The 6066-nt window shown below is 31.2% G+C and overlaps 1 pseudogene; it reads left to right on the plus strand.

Moving 5' to 3' along the window:
- Positions 1-5518: 5518 nt before the first annotated feature.
- Positions 5519-5637, plus strand: LOC112482923 (annotated as a pseudogene).
- Positions 5638-6066: the final 429 nt, after the last annotated feature.

Genomic DNA, 6066 nt, shown 5'->3' on the forward strand with positions numbered 1-6066 from the left:
CAACCTATAGGAGAGTTGTTTCATAATTTATTATGTAGCAGAAATAAAATTGCAAAAGAAGTAAATGACATATAAAACAATAGTACAAGTCAGTGAAAGTTTCTCTCCCTTAACTAAGTTCTATTCTTAGTGTTAAGTAATTATTAAAGGCATTTAAAAAATAAAATTATAATGACATAAGAAAATATAAATAATAGAATGATTTAAAAACAGAAAAATAGAAGACAAACATAAATCTATGTTATTTATAGAAGAAATCAGTTTTATTTAAATTAAAATAAATTGTTTATAAAAATAAAACAATGAGATAATTGATATAATAGAGTTTCCAAATAGAAGAGTAGAAATGTACTTCAAACTGAAGCATGTGCCTTCAAATGATAGATAACATGAAATGCTTAGTTACTAAGAAGAGGAAAAAACATTTTAATATTTAATGAAAATTTTCACTTAATATTTTTGTAAATTGAACTTAGTAGTTATTTCAGGTTAAAACTTAAGTAAATTAAAGGTAAAATGAAATTGCCTTTTCCTTTGCTGCTTATTTTACTGTTCTATACCATATTTGTAAATTATTGTCGTAGATTTGTGTCAAACTAATATTTTCTCTTCCCTTTTAGTTTTCCTGAATGATATTTTATGATATTTATTTTCCCTAAAATATTAAATTTTTCATGGCTTTTCTTAAAAATTAACATGGTCATCACACATATATTTTCAGTTGTTATAAAGTGTTATTAATTATTATGATATGGATTGGTCTCTGAGAGTCTTTGAAAGTATTAAAACCAGTGGGACATCTTCATTATATAAGAATTGCATCATCACAAGAGCATAAGGAAGTATGAAACTCATTGGTAAATGTAAATATAGAAGCAGAAACAGAATATTGTATTACCATAACAGTGGTGGGTAAATGCTTTTAATTCTGCTATAAAAATCAAAACAGAAAATTATTAAAAACAACCATAACAAAATTATGTTAATGTATATGTAATATAAAAATATGTAAACTGTGACATCATGTAGCACATAATGTGGGAGAAGGAGAAATAAAAGCTGAGAATTCTTGTATGTAAATAAAAATAATGTGTTATCAGCTTAAAACAGATATTATACCTTACAAACTTTTGTGTAAGTTCCATGGCAATCATAAAAAAAAGCTATAGAAGTTACACGAAATAAAAAAAGAAAGAAAGAAAAACCTATCAATACAAAAAAAAAAAAAACACTATTAAAAACGAAGACAGCAAGAGAGAAAAAGAGGAGCAAAGAAGTACAAGACAACTAGAAAACAAGTAAAAAATAGCTATAATAAGTCCTCTTCAATAATCACTTTAAATGGAAATGGATTAAACTGTCCAATGAAAATACATAGGGTAGCTGAATGAATAAAAAGAGAAAAGAAAATTGTATGCTGTCTATGAGAAACTCACTTTGGATTCAAGGACAAACAGGTTGAAATTGAAAGAATGAAAGTGAAAGTGTAAAGATAGTCTATGTAAATGGTAACCAAATGAAAGCAGGAGTGGCTATACTAATGTCAGATAAGGTAGAATTTAAGTCAAAAACTGTTTCTACAGATAAGAAAGTTATTACATAATGATAAAAGGGCCAGTTCTTGGGAGAAAAGTCTGTTCGGGTTCTCTGCCCACTTTTTTTATTGGATTATTTGTTTGTTGTTGTTGTTGTTGAGTTGTATGAGTTCGTTGTATATTTTGAATATTAGCCCCTTATCCTCCGATTTTTTGCAAAGATATTCTTTCATTCTGATGGTCGCCTCTTTACCTTGTCGATAGTTTCTTTTGATGTGCAGGAAAACTTTTTAGTTTGTATAGACCATTCATTTATTTTTGCTTTTGCTTCCCTTGCCTTTGAGGTTAAATTTATAAAATCCTTTCTAAATCCAAGGTCCATTAGTTCAGTACCTATGTTTTCTTCTATGAAATTTATTGTTTCAGATCTTATATTTAAGTCTTTGACGCATTCTGGTGTATGATGACAGATATCAGAGTAGTTTCATTCTTTTGCCTATGGCTTTTAAATTTTCCCAGCACCATTTATTGGAGACTTTCCTTTCTCCATTGTATGTTTTTGGCACCTTTGTTGAAAATTATTTGCCCATATATATGGGTGTTTGCATCTGGGCTCTCAATTCTGTTCCATTGGTCTGTGTGTTTGTTTTTCTGCCAATGCCATACTGTTTTGATTATTGTCGCTTTGTAGTGTAATTTGAAGTGAGGCAGAGTGATACCTCCAGCCTTGTTCTTTTTACTCAGGTTTGCTTTGGCTATTTAGGGTATTTTGTGATTCCATACAAATCTGATGGTTTTTTGTTCTATTTCTCTGAAAAATACATTGGGATTTTGATGAGGTTGCATTAAATCAGTATATTGCTTTAAGTAATAAGGTCATTTTAATTCTGTTGATTCTTCCAATTCATAAACATGAAATAACTATTTTTTCATTTGTTTCTTCTTCAATTTCTTTTAATAATGTCTTGTAGTTTTCAGTGTATAAGTCCTTCACATACTTTGTTAGGTTTATTCCTAAGTGTTTTATTCTTTTTGTTGTAATTATAAAAGACATTTTTTTCACTTCTTTTTCTGAAAATGCATTGTAAGTGTGTAGAAATGCTATTGATTTTCGTCAATTGATTTTCTATTCTGAAAATTTACTGTGTTTGTTTATTGTTTCTAATAATGTTTTAGTGGACTCTTTAAGGCTTTCTATATAAAGAATCATGTCATCTGCAAAAAAATGACAATTTGATATCTTCATTTCCAGTTTGAGTGCCTTTTATTTTTTTCTCTTGCTTGATTGCTCTACCTAGGACTTCCAACACTATATTAAGTAAGAGTGGTGATTGCAGACAATCCTGTCTTGTCCCTGATCTTAGAGGGAAGGTATGCATAAACAATATATATATATATATACACATCATGATCACATGGGTTTCATTCCAGGGCACAAGGATGGTTTAACATACACAAATCAATTAATGTGACATACCATATAAAATTAAAACACTTAATAAAATAAGTATAGAAGATAAGTACCTTAACATAACAAAGACCATATATGACAAACTCTCAGCAAATACTATCTTTAATGATGAACATCTATTACCTTTGTTTTTGAAGTGCTTTTACATTCACTGTCTCATTTTTTTTTGTCTAAAATAAACATACAAAGCATTTAGATGATATTATCTATCATATATTTCAAAAATGAGAAAATGAACATGAAAAGGTTACGTACATGCTTAAGGTCACACACATGGTTTATGAGAAAATAGTGCAAAAACACAGTTATTGATGTTTCTTTATAAAATTTATTTTACTGGATTCTATAAAAAGTTTATTTTTAATATTTATTATTTAAAATACAAAAAATAAATTAATTAATAGACTCAGTTGATGAACTTCTTAAGGAGTTCTTACTCAATTTTTATTTTTCAGCATGTAGAACAGTATCTGACATATATATACCTGGTACTCAATCAATATTTGTTGAATGAATTAATGTTAGCTTAAAAATGCCATATATTGGTAATGCTTCCTAATTGCAGTAAATCTTTTTACATTTTATTAATTGCAGTCAAAAAGTTTTTAATGCAGTAGATCATACACTTTGATTCTTGCACTGGCATTTTAAGGTTTATCTATTCAAAAGATAGGATTAATCACTCAATTCAGTTACTGGTTCGAGAACAGAGTTTAGAAATGGCTAATTAGAGAACAGAGTTTAGAAATGGCTAATTAAAGATTTGTATCAGATATGATTTAAAAGAAATCTATTTAATTAAAAAATATGTGAATATCTTCCCATGATTCATCACCATTACTTTATGAAACATATTTATTCTGAAGCAGAGACCCTGCATTAAGAGGTCTTATTATTGAATCTTCTAGGACTGCATACTTCTGAGAATTGAAAGATTGCTCATTAATATTAAGTTTCCTTATACCTCCAGTGGTATATAAAGCAGAGGTGACCATGGAAGACTGTGCCACTGAGCCCATAGCACACCTACTACATAAAGCTACTCTACTAAGACCAAGAGACATAGCAACCTTACCTAATACATAGAAACAAACACAAGAAGGTTGCCAAAATGAGGAGACAAAGAAACATGTTCCAAATGAAAGAACAAAACAAATCGCCAGAAAAATGGAGACAAGCAATCTACAGATGCAGAGTTCAAAACACTTGTTATAAGGGTGCTTAATGAACTTAGAGGAAGAATAGATGAACTCAGTAATAACTTCAACAAAGAGATAGAAACATAAAAATGGAGATCGAGAACATGAAAAGGAACCAGTCAGAAATGAAGAATACAATATTTGAGATGAAGAGTATATTAGAAAGAATTAATAGAGTGGATAAAATGGAGAATTGAATCAGTGACATAGAGGATGGGGTCGTGGAAGGCACCCAATCAAAACAGCAATATAAAAAAGGAATCCAAAAAATGAAGATAGTTTAAGGAGCCTCGGAGACAACATCAAGCGTAATAACATTCACATCATAGGGGTAACAGAAGGAGAAGAGGGAGAGCAAGGAATTGAAAACCTATTTGAAGAAGTAATGATGAAAAACTATCCTAACCTGGTGAAGGAAATAGACATACAATCCCAGGAAGTTCAGAGAGTCCCAGGCAAGATGATCCCAAAGAGGCCCACACCAAGACACATAATAATTAAAATGTCAAAGACTTAAGACAAAGAGAGAATTTTAAAAGCAGCAAGAGAAGAGCAATTAGTTACCTACAAGTGAGGTCTCATAAGTCTGTTAGCTGATTTCTCAATGGAAACTTTGTAGGCCAGAAGGGATTGGCAAGAAATATTCAAAGTGATGAAGAACAAGGATCTCCAACTAAGTTTACTCTAACCAGCAAAACTATCATTTAGAATCAAAGGACAGATAAAGAGTGTCCCAGACCAAACAAACAAACAAACAAACAAATAAATAAAGCTAAAGGTCTTCATCATCATCAAGCAAGTATTATGGGAAATGTTAGAGGGACTTCTTTGAGAAGAAGAAGGAAAAAAAAAATATATGAATAATAAATGGAAATAACTACTTATCTAGCAACAATTACTTAAATGCAAATGGGTTAAATGCTCCAATCAAAAGACATAGGGTGGCTGAATGGATAAGACCCTTGCATATGCTGCCTACAAGAGACTCACTTCAGGTGTAAAGACACGCGGATTGAAAGACATGGACTGAAAGTGAAGAGATGGAAAAAGATATTTCATGAAAATGGGAACAAGCAAACAAAAAAGCTAGAGTAGCAATACTTATCCCAGACTAGATAGATTTTAAAACAAAGGCTATAACAAAAGATAAAGAAGGACTCAGTTAAATACACTTCTGAGTATTTATCTGAAGAAACTCAAAACACTGCTTTGAAGTGTAATGTGAATCCATATATTCCTTGCAGCATTATTTACAGTAGCCACGATATGGAGTCATCCTGGGATGGTACTCAGCCATAAAAAAGAATGAAATTGTCTACAGCCATGCTACCCTGAATAAGCCCAATCTTGTCTAATCTCAGAAGCTAAGCAGGGTCAGGCCTGGTTAGTACTTGGATGGAAGACCACCTAGGAAGACCAGGAGCTGTAGGTGTAAAAAATAGAAAAGTAAGGAATTGTAAACTGACAAGGTCCTTGCAATCTGTGAGGCTGACCAAGAGTTGCCTCGCCTAAAATATTTAAAAAAAAAAAAAAAAGAATTAAATCTTGCCATCTGCAACAACATGGATGGACTTTGAGAGTACTGTACAAGTCAGACAGAGAAAGACAAATGTTAAATGGAATCTAGAGAGGAGGATAAGCAAACAGCAGAAACAAGCTTATAGATGCAAAGAGCATTTTGATAGATGTCAGATTGGGAAGTGATGGGATAGGTGAAGATGAAAGGGGATTAAGAGTTACAAATTGATAGTTACAAAATAGCCATGAAAGCGATGAAAATGTAGAGTATATCACGGAGAATATAGACTTCTTAGGACCAGTTGGTTTGCAAATGAGAAGCATGACTCCGACTGAGTCCTTA

This window comes from Pteropus alecto, unplaced genomic scaffold (genome assembly GCF_000325575.1).
Source record: "Pteropus alecto unplaced genomic scaffold, ASM32557v1 scaffold16, whole genome shotgun sequence".
Taxonomy (NCBI): Eukaryota; Metazoa; Chordata; class Mammalia; order Chiroptera; family Pteropodidae; genus Pteropus; species Pteropus alecto.